Raw genomic sequence first — 16885 nt, forward strand, 5'->3', positions numbered from 1 at the left:
GACGGATTTGCCATCATTCTCAACCTTATCGCATTATTGGGACACCCTGTACTGGCTCGGCGCCAACTCTGTCCTCCACCGATGTCTAACACTCGAGGAAGTCGAACGAGTTCTAAATGACTGCCATTCTGGCGCCTGTGGTGGTCACATGTCCGGATATGCTACTACACAGAAGATTCTTCGTGCTGGTTATTTTTGGCCCTCCATCTTCAAGGATTGCATTCTTGCCGTCTGATCTTGTCATGAGTGCCAAATCTACCAACGGAAGATGCGCGTTCCTCCTGCTCCATTGCACCCTATTGTTACCATCAACCCTTTTTCCAAATGGGGCATTGATTATATGACCTGTAACCCTCGCTCGGCCGGGGGGCATGGGTATATCATTGTTGCCATTGATTATTTCACAAAATGGGCCGAGGTGATGCCTACACTATCCGAGGATGGTCACACAGCGGTGCAATTTTTGTTCAATCATGTTATTTCATGATTCGGAGTCCCTCAGGCTATCATCACTAATCACGGAAAACACTTCCGTAATCATATGATGACTGAGTTAACAACCCAGCTAAGCTTGCGGCATGATAGCTCGACACCGTACTATCCTCAGGCCAATGGCCAAGTGGAAGCTGTCAAGAAGGTTCTACTTACAATGCTTCAATGCACCGTTGGCATGCACAAGTCCAACTGGAACTTGATGTTGTTCTCCGCCTTATGGGCCTACCGAACTTCAGTGAAGGATGCCACCGGGTTCACACCGTTCCAATTGGTTTACGGTCTGGAGGCTACCCTCCCGATTGAGTGTGAGATCCCTTCTCTGAAATTAGTTGTCAAATTACTCCCCAACCCTACTCCGGTAGAAGAACGTCTTCTCTATCTAGAGCAACTAGACGAGACCCGTCGACTAGCCTCCCTAGCCATTGAAGCACAGAAGAAGAGAGTGAAAACTCACTCCGATCATACTGTCCGTCCTCGTTCTTTTGTTGAAGGAGATTTAGTCCTGCTTTATGATCAAGAAAATGATAAGCTGGGGGCAAGCAAATTTGAGCCCATGTGGCACGGGCCTTATATTGTAAAGCGAGTTTTGCAAAAAGGGGCCTATGAGCTGATTGATTATGAAGGGAACCCTCTAGATAAGCCCCGAAATGGGCTTTATCTGAAAAAAATATTGTGCATGAACCCCATGAATTCTGATTTGTACATACGTGAGCTTTCAGCAAGTGTGTTGTGTGTGTGTTTTCATGTCTGGCTTGGTGTGTAGGCATAATTTCCGCTTATTGTGTCTTTTTGCTTCTTGTGTAGATGTCTGGTACATCTTACGTTGGTTTCGCTGATGGTGCCTGCCGTAGTACATGCAACCTGTCTTCTGCGGCATGGGTGATCTACAATCCTCACAGTGAGTTAGTAGACCTCCAAGGTGTCTGTCTAGGTTGTACCACAAACAATGTCGCTGAATATAGTGCTGTTATCAAATTATTGATCGAGGTTATTAACCTCAGCATTCGGTCATTAGTTGTGAATCTGGATTCTCAACTTGTTGTCCACCAGCTTAATGGGAATTATTCCATCAGAGATCATCGGATTTTAAGGATGTATTTACGTGTTAAATTGTTAGAAAGAAATTTTGATTTTATTACATATCAACACATTCCACGAAGATTAAACACGTTAATTGATGCATTGGCACACCATGTGTTAGACAGACATTTGCGTAACATGTAATCAAAACAGCATATAGAAGCATGAAAACCACAATAATAAACCATAGGAATATGTATATATATCTAGTGTGGCGCACCGAGGCACTCAAAAAATAAGTGTGTATGTCCAAATAGAGTCTGTGTTCTCTGTACATCCGAGACACATGTCTCTCAAAAAACATCAGTAGGAAATAAAACCTAGGTGTCTACTACGGTGGGTTATGCTCCCTATAGCACACCACCACTTGTGCAACCCGCCTCAACAGTCGGTGCACCCTAGGTATCACCCCTAATGTATGGATCTGGAACTCTATGGGGACCTCCTCAATCCCCATGTAATTAGGGATCCCCGCCGTCAGACCCTCGAGATTCTGGGCCACTGTCTCTATAGAATTACTGGCTGGAGGAGCCAAGGCTAGCTCTCTAATGCCCTGTGGATCCCTCCACGCCTCTGGAGCCAATCCTACAGGCCTCACTAGTCCCACATCTACAAATACCATAGAGTATATCATTAGGAAATATGCATGAAAAAATCTACAAAACATCATAAAAGACAAAATACAAAAATAGTATGATCAAGTGCTTTACCGCCATCGTCCCACTGCTCGCCAGGGGGTAGCTGCATGTCAAGGTCTCTGCGAAAGTCCATACCAGCATATGGCCAGTCCTCAATGAAGATCGTTTGGCGCTCCAGCCACTCACGGAATAGTGTCCCCCATGACATTGGGCATCCGCCACCTCCTCGTGGCATAACATGTGCCCACCGGGTGATCCTGGTCTCCCGCAATCTGGGTGCGTCCAAGTCCATATCTTGTAACTGCAGTGCCAGCACCCGCTCCAGCATGAGCGAGATCAAGATGGACCTGTAGCCAAATTGTTTCGTCTCTCCTCGACGATATTTGATTAGTTGTCTCTTCATGTTGGCCGTCACTGTTTCCGTCCAGTTGAACATGGTTGGATTGAGGCATTCGAGAGCCAACTGGAGTTGGGTCTTCGATGCCTCATGTTGGGCTTGGGAGCCCGCTTCCCTCGTCATCATAAATAGAATTGCATGAAGAACCAAGTCTTCCACCGTTGGAATTGCCACCTTCCTGCTCTTTGACTTGCGTGCCCATGGGCACACTCGTGCCATCAGCATCTCTAGAGATTCGCCCCCGAGTCGTTGCCCCTCTAGAATTGGCCTCTCACCGTGACAAGACAATCTGTTCAGGAAATATATGCCCGTAGCATCGAACTCAATGTCTTTGCCCCAGATAATGAACTTTCTGTCTGTTGGATTCCAGACATGGATTATCAGCTCTAATAAATCGGGTTGGGCCTAAAGGTGTGGAGTAAGGAAGAATTTTAGCAATTCGCACACACGTAAAGCATTTTGGCACCCAGCATCAGCAAAAGCTTCCACATCATTGTCATCGTGAGTTCGTTCCTGCCAAACAAATGCCATGATGCCCTGCACGATGAGAAAAAATGAATTAGAACTTTGTCTGTAAATTTAAATTCATCATTTACACAAAAAATTGATTTCGCGTCATCATCGTGACTATTTTTAAAACAGTCGTGATGGCGCTCAGTTCACAATTCGTTTCTCTCACGATCATCATGAGAATACATCATATCCTCGTGACGATCCGAAAGTGTTACGTATAAATCATGCTCGGTCATCGCGGACCCGAGCGGTTTTCCCGCGATGACTGAGAGGCAGACTCCGATTCAAAAATCCATCTACATTTGCCTACCTAATGCTAAATTACATAAAAAGACCACTGAAATGAAGCACAGGGAAAAATCGACTTACTTGGCAAAGGTTTCAGGATGAACCGTGGACAGATGAGGCCGGAATCAGCTTGAGAACTTTGCTCAGGTTGGTGCTCCATACGCTCCAAGTTAAATTGAACAGTGAAAATGGTAAAAACAAATGAATTACCCCGCCTTTTATAGTAATTTTTTTAAATATTACAAATTTTACTTTAGAATGTGGGTTTTTTCCATTTTTATCACATGGTAACTTGGAGTTTTTGGTTTTCGGCATATATTAGTCATTTATGTCGAATGGGTTTTACGTTTGACGTGTTTTTGTGCAGAACTACAGGTAGTGGAGTTATGTCGTACTTCGTGTTCACTTGGTCCGTAAAGTCATATTTAACGCTCTTTTCCGACTTAAAAAACGAAAAGATAGCCGAGTTATCCCTGTCGACTCGTAAAACGAAATGAGAGGCGGCCTGCTTTAAGCTCTTTTCCGACTGTGTAAACATGAAAATATTGTCGAGATTTTGTCGTTTCAGGCTCGTTATTGGTTACGAAACAACGTGGTTTCGATCACTTTTCTACTTTTCAGGTCGAAGTCACTAATCACAAAAAGTACTCCTTGATCGTAATGGTCAAGTGATTCTTTCGAGTATCGTTTTATACTTTTTCAGGCTCGAGAGACACAAATCTACGAAAAATGACCCCCCTGGAGTTTTCTTTTCCGTGTCTTTTTCAAACTCTCTAAACATGAAAAAGACTCTGAGTTTTACCTATGTCAGACTCGTTAAACCCTGACGACATTGGACTCGTCGCCATGACGAGACTCGAGCTTCTCCTCCCTAGTGCTCGTTAAACTATTACTAGGCTGGATCTTACCAAAGGTCGAACTTATATTACAAGCACATGTTATCCCCTTCAATCTTGTTTTAAAAATAATTGGGGTACTCGCTAGCAATGGTGGGGGGAAATTTGGAAATCATCATTGGTCGTCTATGGTAGCTAGTCACTCTTGAACATCGACACTTTTCCTTCTTGTCAGGTTGGGATATCCATACATCGTCATTTGGCCTTCCATGGGTTTGGGTTGTCATTTCGCCTCATTCCATCTGATCCATGCTATCTCCATCAATCCTCTGATCCCTTGGTACCTGAACGCTGCCACCCTCCAGAGTCATGTCGCCGACATGTTCAAGAGTATAATCCTTCTGCAGTTTACACCCTTGCCTCCTCCCCTGATACTCTGTTTCACCATCTACCGCTTGTTCCTTATCTCGTGTCGTTGATGGGGGAAACATTATGGCCCTCCTGTGACGGATCGTCTCCTATCAACATCAGCTCATTATCCAGGAGATTGATCTAGAGATCCCCTTTGGTATCTTAGATCTTGCATGCCTCAATGGCAAGTTCTTCGCACCTGATGGTCGACTTTCATTATTGGTCGTCGATTGGGTGATTCCACGAGTGTTCAACTTCAGCTCATTCTTCACACTTCATGGGTTGTACTAGACAGTACCTTGAGAACCATTAGCATTATTGGTGGTTTCTCTCGCGCTTGTTAACGGTTTTCCTCATTGGCCGATAATCAAGAAACTTTCTATCATGCTCGACTTCAACACCTCTATTCGCATGCTAGAATTTATACTATGGTTGGCCGGGTTCAAGACCCCGAACTCAGATTACACATGTTCGGGTTGTGTGGATTGGTTCATGTTTACATGACTCATTGATGGATGGCTGCAACCATACCTGAGTCTTCAGGGATGGTTGTGACCATACCTTTTTCATTATCATGGTCTTATTAGCTGGATGGTTGCGTCCATACCATAGACCTAGTTTATATGTCTTTTGGATGGCTGCGTCCATGCCTAGACTACATGTATTTCACTATCAGATATATCAGTTGTACTTGTGCCTGCAGGTTCTTCCAGATGGTGTTCCAGCTCAGTCAGTTTCGTAAAGCATTTCACCCCTCCCACTCTCTCGGGCTTCATACTTTAGGGGGCATCTGTTACACAGTAATTTGTCACGGCCTTCACTCCCAGTCCTTCTACTGTGTCATGTGTCCAAGTCAAACATGCTCATATTGAACAAATGCTCTCTTATGCTGCCAATTGACCCACTTTTCCTAAGTTTTCTGCATCATCGCGAGACTGGACTTAATATACATGATGAACAGCGGTCGTAAACAGTCCAACCGCACTCTAAGCGCAGAAGTACATCTGATTCCCATGACAGACCGATTTCATGCTCCAACGCGAGGATACTTATTATCTTTAGCGATGATCTGACTGGCTACATTATTCACTAGTGATGTCAGCGCTAAGGCTCTGTAATGCACTCACGATGATCCAGATACAGTCGACCTTCTGGATGTCTCTAGACCTGGTTGTTGGCATAGTTTGTGTCGCTCTTCCTTCTCTGGCATGGCAGTTCCATCAATTGTGCTACCTTCCTTAGGGATAAGCTCTCTCTTCCACCTTTCATGGAGACTCCTTCTCCTATTTAAACACTCACCTTTGCTATGGTCAGCGAGTTGATAAATTCTTGGGTAGAGCAATGTTGTTTGAGTTTGATAGATAGTTGTTGTGGGTGTGACAAGTGTGAGAGTGTTGATAGCTTTTGGAAGGTTGTGAAGTGCCCTTAAATTTGTGTTAAAACTCATGAGTGAGAGAGAGAGGGACTATGAATGTTGGGAGATCCATCTTCAAAGAGTGAATGCTTGAAGAACATGCTGGCTAGATTCCTCTAATAAGGCTTGCGACGTCAAGACTTTGGTTGTAATCTTGCTCTTATTTCATTAGTAATACAACCAATGATGTTTTCCTATGTATTGTATGTAATTTACTTGATAGCTCATGACTTCTTGACTTTGTGAGTAAATATATCATTGTTGTTTGCCAGTTACATGCTTTGTTGTATTTCCTTTGCATTGTTTTAGGTTGATCACTCATTGAGGAGAAGGAAGCGGAAGCTGGAGCAACGTAACGGAACTCCATCGACCACCAGTTGATGTAGGCCTCAACCTATGACTTTTTAAGGAATTCTATTGTTGATCTGTCCTTGCTGTGACTAGACCCACTCTAGGGCTAGAGGGGTTACCTCTATCCGCAGAGGGAACACTTTCTTGCATCACACCTCCCTACAAAGGAAGGGAAGGGTTTAAGGTGGACGACAGAGTGTCAACAAATTTTTGAACGCCTAAAATAGTTATTGACTTCTGCTCATGTTTTAAAAGTAGCAGACCTAGAAAAAGAGTTCAATGTTTGCACGGATGCATGCGAGGAAGGTATCGGGGGGGTACTAATGCAAGATGGGAAATTCATAGCCTACAAATCCCACAAACTGAAGGACCATGAGCAGTGATACTCCGCTTATAATTTGGAACTAACCATTGTAATGCACGCCTTAAAGGTATGGCGGCATTATTTGTTGGGTAAGAAATTTTTTCTAATGACTGCTCATAGTAATTTAACAAAAAAAATTACCCAGCTGCATCTAAATTCTCCTCAAGCGAGATGGATTGCTTTTCTGAGTGAATTCAACTTCGATATTAAACATATTAAAGGAAAGGAGAATTGAGTGGTTGATGCATTGAGTAGGAAATTAAATTGTATATATGAAGTCCAGCACAATCAGGTGGAATCAAAATTCTTAGAGAAAGTGGAAGAAGTTGCCCACGATGACCCCGAATATAGGTTTTGATGGTAGCAAGCTAATCAAGCACAGAAATTAGGAAGACAATCTAATTATGGTTAACAGTAAAGGATTTCTAACCTTTAGGGGCAGAATATATGTTCCTAACTGGATTTATGTTAAACAATTTGTGTTAGATGAGTTTCACAAGAGCCCGTATGCTGCCCACCCCAGATATTAGAAGTTGTTTTCTACAATTAGAAAGAATTTCTTTTGGCCCGGAATGAGAAGAGATATCACCGAATATTTGGAAAAATGCTTGGAATGCCAACAAGTTAAGATGGAACACCAGCACCCTGCTGGGTTGCTCCACCCTCTCCCCATTCTGGAATGGAAATGGGATACCATTACATTGGATTTTATAACAAGATGCCCAAAACCAGAAAATTGAACGACTCCATCATGGTCATGGTGGACAAGCTAAGTAAGACAACTCACTTCGTACTTGTGAAATCCACCTATAAAACAATTGAAATTATTGATATTTTAATGAAAGAGATATTTCGACTTCATGTTATACCACAAGTGTGGTGATCTCTGACAAAGATGTGAAATTTATCTCTTATTTTTGGAAATCTCTGTTCATGAGCTTGGAGACTCAAATTCAGTTTACCACTACATATCACCCCCAAACAGATGGATAGATTGAATGGGTGATCAAGTGCTAGAGGATATGTTAAGAATGTATGTAATGCAACAGCCAACAAAGTGGAAGGAGTATCTCCACTTAGTTGAATTTTCTTATAATAATGGATACCATGAATCTCTCATAATGATCCCCTTTGAGGCATTATATGGGAGCAAATGCAGAGTACCTACCAATTGGAATAATCCCAAGGATAAGTTGGTATTAGGACCTAACATGCTCACGGAAATGGAGCAGACAGTTAAGAAGGTGTGTCATAACTTAAGGGCTACCCAAGACAGGAAAAATATTTACGCAGACAAGAAGAGAACCTACCGAGAATTCCAAGTGGGAGACCATGTCTATTTACAAATTAAGCCTAAAAGAAGCACACTACGGTGGGGTAGTTCACTAAATTGGCACCTAGATATTGTGGGCCCTTCCAAATTTTGGAACGGATTGCACCAGTAGCTTACCGACTAGCTTTACCTACCCACATCAAGATTCATGATGTGTTCCATGTCTCGTTATTAAAAAGATATGTCTATGACCCTAGACATGTAATTAGTTGGCAGTATATGTAGGTAAATCATATAATGAATTAAATTGTGAAATAAAAACATTTCCGATGTGATCTATATTGATACCATCAATATTTTGGTGAAGGTCGAACTAGATGGAGAGCTATTGGTAGAACCTCTGCAAATTCTAGAGCAGAGAGAAACAATGTTATGGAGGTGAGGTATCACCCAGGTTAAAGTGAATTGCAATGGAAGCACTTCAGCTCAGACGAAGCTACCTGGGAGGATAAAGAATTCATGCATCAAGAATATCCAAACTTGGTTAAACAGTTTGAAATAAACACTGGGGACGGTGTTTCGTCCGGGGGGGAAGATGTGAAACTCGTAAGTTTTTTCATGAATTTATGGTTTAAACTTTGACACTATTTACTTTTACAAACTTTGGAACTGATTTTGATCTAAGTGGAAGACCAAATAAATATAGTGACTGAGACTTGGTTAATTTCTATAGTTTTAAAAGAAATTTTATATATGCTTAACTGAATAAGAAAAAAAACTCTCTAGATTGTTAGGTCATTTGAGTCTCTTTTCCTCCCTAGAAAAGGGTAGTTCCAAGGAAGGTTTTCTCTTCCTTTTGCGGGGAAAAGGAGGGAAGGAGCCGGAGGGATGAGGGAAAAGTGAAAGGATAAGCATACTTGACATAGGACGTTGTGCTGGTGAGCAGTGTATTGTTGTTTTGAGGAGATTGTCGAGCTGGACTTGGGCCAGCTGAATACTCAGTAGATCCTTACAATATGGGACTCTAAAATGGACCGCAAGTCTTGAGGCTTGGAGACTAGGTGACTTGGGAATTGAACCTATACTGCCTAGATAGGTGGAAGCTCAGAGGGAGACTGGACATAATTTCTGGTCTCAAGGTTGGGAGGAGAGACTTCTGATTATGGTTGGTATAGTTGATGAAATTTACATTACTATAATTTACTTTACTGCATTATTGTATTTTTGTATTATAGACTGGTGCTTCTAACTTAAAACAGAAGAAAGAAAGAAAAAAAACAATTGTCCATATTTCTTGCTAAGAATATATAGAAGTACATAGTGTTGTATAATTCTATCAAGAACCGAATCAGTTAAGAAGGAAAGAACTGTGTAATGTTGTCACAATAGTATGTACATTCGTTTAAAAGAAATTCAGAAATATAGATTATAAATAGTAAGCTTTTGTTCATTAAAAACACCAATGAAGGAGCATAAATTCCATGCAAAGAACTGGGATTACTTTCCCTAATATACAAATAATGAATTTCATGTGTAAGAACTACAGAAATGCAAGATGATACTAACTCAAGTGAACATGAAAAATAATAATAAGTAAATTGCATACATTTCCTTGTGAACAACCTATAGTTTGCAAAACAAATGGAAATTCATGCATGCATATAATTGGCAAAGGAACAACAATGCCAGAACAATGCTTTAAACATTGTTTAATCAAAATTAAATCTGGTTCCTACACATTATGACCCGGTCCCAGGATATCAACAGAGGGTTTCTCAAGACCATGGGTTGGTGTCTGCTAAACTAAGCCGCAATTCGAGAGGCGAACAGAGTCTGGAAACTCCATTTTTCCCACCATATTTGCTAGGATGTTGGGTAACCAAATAATCCAGAAGAGCTATAGACGTTAGCAGAGACCGCGAAGGTCATGGTCAAATGACAAACTAGAAGGAAATAGAACCAAAAAGGAAAAAATCTACATTCGAATGAAAAATTGACTGTACCAAATTAATTATTAAAGAAAATCATTCTCTTTGTGTAAAGCTATGAAAAACACAACAGTGATGTGATTTAGCATTAAATAGAACCATCACTGGAAGTAATTTACTCATAAGTCTGAATAGAGCAGCGCTACTATAAGAAATGAGAGACATTTGTAAATTAAAAAAATAGAGATTTTGACAGTCGACTCAAATAAACAGACCTCTTATCCAAGAACTTAGTCGAATTGTAAGGGGTTTGAGTGCTCATGGTAGCAGGAACCCCATTTCAAAAAAAAAAAACCATAAGGGAAATGTGACAGAGTTGTCTCTTTAAAAAAAAAATTACTGAGCCATTATCCAAACGACTAGTAAGTCATCACTTCTATTACTGAGAACATTATGAAAGAAATTTCCAAAAATAGTTTACAGGGCAAACCCCTTTTCTTTATAAACCAACTAATAACCCAAGCAAACCCTTAGCCAACATAAGGAGGTTTGTAGAGTAACCTGGCATCGTATATCGAAAGGAGAATTCACATCTCTGTGGCTACAAAGAAACCCTCGCAGCAAGAGGATGGGCAAGGGTTAGATGAACCTATTAGTAAACAAACATTTAACAACCTAGGTCAACAAAAAAATCAAAGGGGAACAAAAGATTGGGAATACTTAATTGTTGCAGAAATCGAGTCGAACCCATCACCTAGGCGAGTTAAATGGTCGAAATCCGTGGAGGAAGAGAACCTGCAAATTCAATGAACAATGCAATTAGAAACTAGAAGAGTATCATGACAATTTACAAAAAACACATTAAGGAAAAAGCTTATGAGTGACGGAAGGAAAAGACAAACCTGGTGAACAATTGTTGAGCAAGAGATGACTAGGTTGTAGGAATTGTGTATGAGAAACGAAGGTAGCCCCACTACTAGCAACTAAAACTCGTGAGAATATGTATGGTGGCCAACCGTGGTGGTGGACTGGACAACTTACCTCCGGAACAGTCTCCGCCTTGAATTTTCCATAAACCCTAACTACATCAGAGTTGCAGAGTGGTGGAGGGAAGGAGTGAAAATGGCAAGTGGAGAACCGACTGAAGGGACACGCAGTTACCTCAACTACCCTAGAATGATCTCCACCGTCCATGGCCACATTTCTAGATCGACAGTCCAGATCTTCGCACACTAACCCAACAGAGAATTCGGGAGAATTCGCAACATGTCTTCATACTCGGGCGGTACGACCATAGGACCACATCTGTTAAATATTTGGGAATTATGCCTATAGTCTTGCTTAAACGAGAAGGTTGTCTAAAAAGCCCATTAATCAGAGGAAATTAATTATAAGAACCAAGAAAGATTATATGTAAATATTTTGTCAAGTGAGCGACACATAAAGTCAACAACCATATGATGCGGATTAAATGGTATGATAAATGTAGGTAGGCCAATGACTATTAAATTAAACATAAAGATCAAATAGTAATTATTTACTGGTTGGATGATTGATAGTAATTAACAAAAAGAAAGTGTGTGATTAACATGGTGTTTGCATGTTACAGGTCAGCACTTTCTTCATTTACACTTTTTAATTAAAATCCTTTAAAATTCATTTCCACTTTTTAATTAAAATTTAAAAGTTTTGAGGGTTTGTTGGCTCATATTGATACCTCACATTGGTATGAAATATTGTGAACCTGTTTCATCTGAATATAAGGCACAACCTTCTTGGCTTCAAGTGTTGTTGTCTAAGAATGTTGGGGTAGCAAACCATGGCACCCATTGCCATATTTAGGGTGCCGCCATCGGGGGCATGCACCCTTCCCTTTCCTAGTACTCAAAATATTGTTTGGAAGTTTATTATGTTACACTTTGGGTATTGATTTAATCTTGTTTGGAAGTTTATTATTTTACTTTTTGGTTGTTGGTTTAGTTTTTACTTTTATTTGTTTGGCTCTTGTTTTTATTTGGTTTGGAATTTTATTATTTTAGTTGTTGGGTTAATTTCGTTTATAAGTTTATTATTTTACTCTTTGTATGGTAAAACTAGTGAGTTTAGGTTGCCTTTGATTTTCTCTGAATTTATTATAATTCTGTTATTATATATAAAAGGTGAAGATAGTTCTTTGATATAGTTATTTCCTTGATATAATTTAATTTTTCCAAAATGATTTCTATCTTCAACCCCACTTTGATAACCAAAATTATCTCTCTATGTTGACTAGCACTAAGAAGAAAATGAATGTTGCTAGGATCAAAACTAACTCTCATGAGCTTTGGAGTGAGACGGGGCGGTGGTCTACTCCCAAGACTCCCCAGGATGATAGAATTTGTCAAATTTGTGATACTAAGAAGGTGGAATATGATAAGCACTTCCTTTTAGACTTCCCAGTTCTTGCCCACATCCACTCTCAATTCCCTATTATCAGCCACACCTCCAATCTTCTTGACTTATTAAGCCAGCCCAACTATAGTGATCTTGGAATGCTTTTTACCCTACTCCTTGATCACAGAAACAAGATTTTGAAGAATGACAATTAGTCTCTCTTTTCTTGAGGTGCGGTAAACCACACTGGTCTTAATAAACGTTAATCATCATCATCACCATTATCATAAATAAATTTAATTAAAATAACTATTTAAATTTCATTTCAATTTAATTAAAAAATAATAATTTCATTTCATTACTCATACTTAAATTTCATTTCAATTTAATTAAAGAAAATTAATTAAATTTCATTCCTGATATATATGATTAATCTCTTGATTTAACATAAAATATTATTAGGCCCCTATACTACTAGTGTAACCCCTTATTGTTATTAGTATAACCCACTTATTACATTGATGTACCCATGTAGTGCCCATATTGTTACTATTGTGCCCCATAGAAGCCCACTATCGTTATTATTGTACCCTTACATTATTATTGTTATGTCAGCTCTGATTATGTTATGACCCATGCCCCTATACTACTAGTGTAACCCCTTATTGTTATTACGCCGTAAGGCGTTTCCTTATGAAAAGAACTCCCTGCAGTGCCACCTGTCTTTTTGTATGCCTTTGATTTAAATGTTAGACGATAGAAATCATGTGTACCGTCCGATTAAAATCTAGTATGATTTAGTTACGGAGATTTTCTTATGGCCTCAATTCTGCAGGTTCTTTCGAGCTGGGCATTACGGGTGCTCCAACTGTTTGACAAAAATAGCCTTCATGGGAGCCCAGGAGCCCAAGAAAGGCTCTCTTGCAGCGGTCTTGATTCATTCTCTTCTGCAGATGGGGGTTTGGTTTTCTGCTTCCTTGCCCACATTCCACCCCGGAAGCAGGGAAAGGTTAAGATAATGTGGCACCTAATGATAATGCTCCTCTGTGTCATCATTTGGCGGGTAATTGGCTCCCCAAGGGCTCTTCATCATCATCTTCCTCTTGCGGTTTCTCTCTTGGTTTCATGCCTATTATGCCTATTATGAAAGTAGTTTTTCTCCCCTTTTTGCTACGAGTTATCAACTCTTATGAGAACCTGGCTTCATGCCTCTTATCAAAATCGTTCTTCTCCCCTTTCTACTCTTGTTTTCTTGTTTGCAGGTGAGTGAACAGTTCTCAATCCAAGTTTGAAGGTGGTTTGTTTTCTTGTTTGCAGGTGAGTGAACAGTTCTCAATCCAAGTTTGAAGGTGGTTTGAAATGGTTTTCCCGTAAATAACCAAGTGCTCCCTTTCTTTTTCTAGGTTGACAAATTTTCTACCAAGCCTGCCAGCTTATTTATTTCTGTTATTAATGCATGGACCCTGTTTAATTTATACCCAAGAGTTTCTCGAGGAGGGTTTCAGATTTAGCTATGGCCGCTTCAACCACGTTTAGGCAGTTTTAACTGCTTCTTGTTCTATGTAAAATTGATGTACTGTTATTGTTGTTATTTTACACTGTATTTAGCCATGTAATCACACTTAGGTTACCGGGTTTTAACAGATTGGGACCAACGATTAGTCATTTGTTAGGTTGGAGTATATTTACATGGAGATAACGAATGTATTCACCTAGATTAGAGCTCAATAGAGAAGTAATCCACGCGATCTGTGCAAAATCCTCCATATTTGTGCAAGAAGGAATTGTTCTTCGTTATCCACATGTAAGTTCATTTTCTTTCCAGACTGTAATTGTTTCACCAATCAACCCATGAATTTGCTTTTTTGGATCAGTGTAAGTTCATGAATTTGCTTTCCTGGATCAGGAAAAGTAATTTTCTATTGCATCTGCAGATTTATAGAATTGATTGCGCCTGAAACTATTTTTTTTGCTTTTATGCAAGTTTTTAATAAATCTAGAATAATCTAGATTTTAATTAGGTAAATTTTAGGTCGTTTCTTCTTCCCAGGCTATTAGGTTTCTGTTAAACACACTTTATGAAAAAGTTTATTCAAATTATCAAATATGACCCTAACTGGCTTTTAATATCACGAGGTTATGATTTTATTCCGGTTATTGTAATCAAATATTAATTTTGGGAGCCTCTTTACTGTCCACTGAAATTGCATCGGAGAAGGAGATAATTATCTCTGCTTGAAATTAATTTAGAGAATCCACGCTCCGCAACAACTTCACGCAAACCATGTGCCGAAATGCATGAGAAGTTTTCACATAAGCTACCTGCTTTAATTCTCATGAGAAGAGGTTTTGCAACTTTGGCCAATGTGTACAATTATTTATTGGTATATTGTTTGGAGGTAGGTATCAGATGAGGGTAATTAGGGTAATTAATCACTGGCCTTGAAAGTTAAAAATTTCACAAAACAACTATATATACTGGACGTTTAAATCAATGTATATTTATAACTTCCACTTCCTATCTGCCACTCTATTTTAGTGTCTTAAATGCCAATGAGTCCATATTCTTTGGACTATTTTCACTTTATCAGGAGGGTATTTGTAGAAAATTGTTTTCATTCTACAGGACGGTATTTGTGTAGAAGATTGTTTCTGTTTTACAGGAGGTTTCAAAGCTCAAAATTGGCCTTGAAAGTTAAAAATTTCATAATATAATCTTTCTGGAAAAACAACTATATATACAGGACCTTTAAGTCAATGTATATTTATAAATTCCACTTCCTATTTGCCACTCTATTTTAACGTCCTAAATGCCAATGAGTCCATATTCTTTGGACTATTTTCACTTTATCAGGAGGGTATTTCTGTAGAAGATTTTTTTTTTTATCTAGAAGAGGTTTCAAAGCTCAAATTACATCAAAATGTGGCTCCCTTGCTGAAAATACAATGATGGTTTCTTACAGACAAAAAAATGGCCTGGCCGTTATAAAAATTGTTCCCACTTATTACCACTAGCACTGCAAAAACAAAACGAGTGTCGCTGTCCACTTAAACCAGGTGAAGTTGCAGTTATCTTGAAGCCAAAGGGGTATCCTAAGGAGATCCACATAAATGAGAATATGCCACATCTTCGGGTTATCAACAGTTTCAACTCATCAGGAAAGGAAATCATTAGTGTTACCATGGGTGCAGTTATCTTGAAGGCAATGGGGTATCCTAAGGAGATCCACATAAATGAGAATATGCCACATCTTCGGGTTATCAACAGTTTCAACTCATCAGGAAAGGAAATCATTAGTGTTACAATGGGCCAAGAGACCCTCCACATACCTCACCTCACCCAACTTCCACTACATTGCTGCACTTCAACTGCCAAGAATTTCAAACGAAATATATCATTGATATCATTACAATTAAATGACCAATAAATCTAATCATCATTTTTTTTTAGTTCACTGCAAATGTTTTAAATTTTGAATGTTGTCCAGGGGTTGATGATATTGCTAGTTGTTTCATTAAATTTATTGATGAATATTTCGACGAATTAAATGAGTGGCTTAATATGATTTGTTCTATTAATGCACGTGTGAGGTGAAATACGATCGTTAGATTTTATGTAAGTTAAGCCGCAAATATGGGAACACAAGTTAATGCATCATGGTCAAATTATGCAATAATTTGTAATCATGGAATGGTTCAAACCTAGCGAGTTATATATCCACCGTCCATGTATACTCCACAAAACAGAAAATTTGGTGAGAGTTATGCCCACCAAACCGTTTCACCGCACGGATGATTCTAGTTATGACAAAAGGACTGCATCATCCTGAAACACATCGACAATCCCGCAAAGCGTTCTAAATTTTGTTTGGGTTTCTGTTCGAATTTAATAATTCGTATAATAACTTGGTGGGTGTCGTAGATTGAACATGGAGTGCGCAGAAGATACACTTAAAATCTCGATGGATCTACCGTAACCAATGAAAGAGCACACTATAAAGGATAAATTGCTTTCAACCTCCAAGGATGTCATACTCGATGAAAGCCCATTTGATATATGGTGGGTTACTTTTGACATTTTTTTTTTACACATTTTTCTGGAGCAAAACCATGTTTCAGATGTGGTATTTAAAGATTTGATATATGGTGGGTTACTTTTGACACTTTTTTTTTACACATGTTTCTGGAGCAAAACCATGTTGCAGATGTGGTATTTAAAAGAGGTGTGACAAGAACTTCAGGGGTCATCTCATATACTTCATGCATTCATGACAACAAGATTGACTTCGACAATTTTAATATCTTCTAATCTTACTAATTTTGGTTTTGAATACTTAATATGTTTTTTGAAAAGACTATTCATGCCTCTAAAATATTATAATTTTCTTAAAAAGTTTATTTGACAGATTGTAAGTAATAAATATTACATGAGAAAAACAAAACTTTATTAGATGAAAAACTATATATATGAATTCTCTTTTTATATATAAAAAACAACATATTTTTTCTTCTGAAAAAAACATT

This window comes from Pinus tabuliformis, chromosome 2_2, assembly GCF_031772625.1.
Source record: "Pinus tabuliformis cultivar Carrire ecotype Pingquan chromosome 2_2, CPIR1, whole genome shotgun sequence".
In the NCBI taxonomy this organism is placed as follows: Eukaryota; Viridiplantae; Streptophyta; class Pinopsida; order Pinales; family Pinaceae; genus Pinus; species Pinus tabuliformis.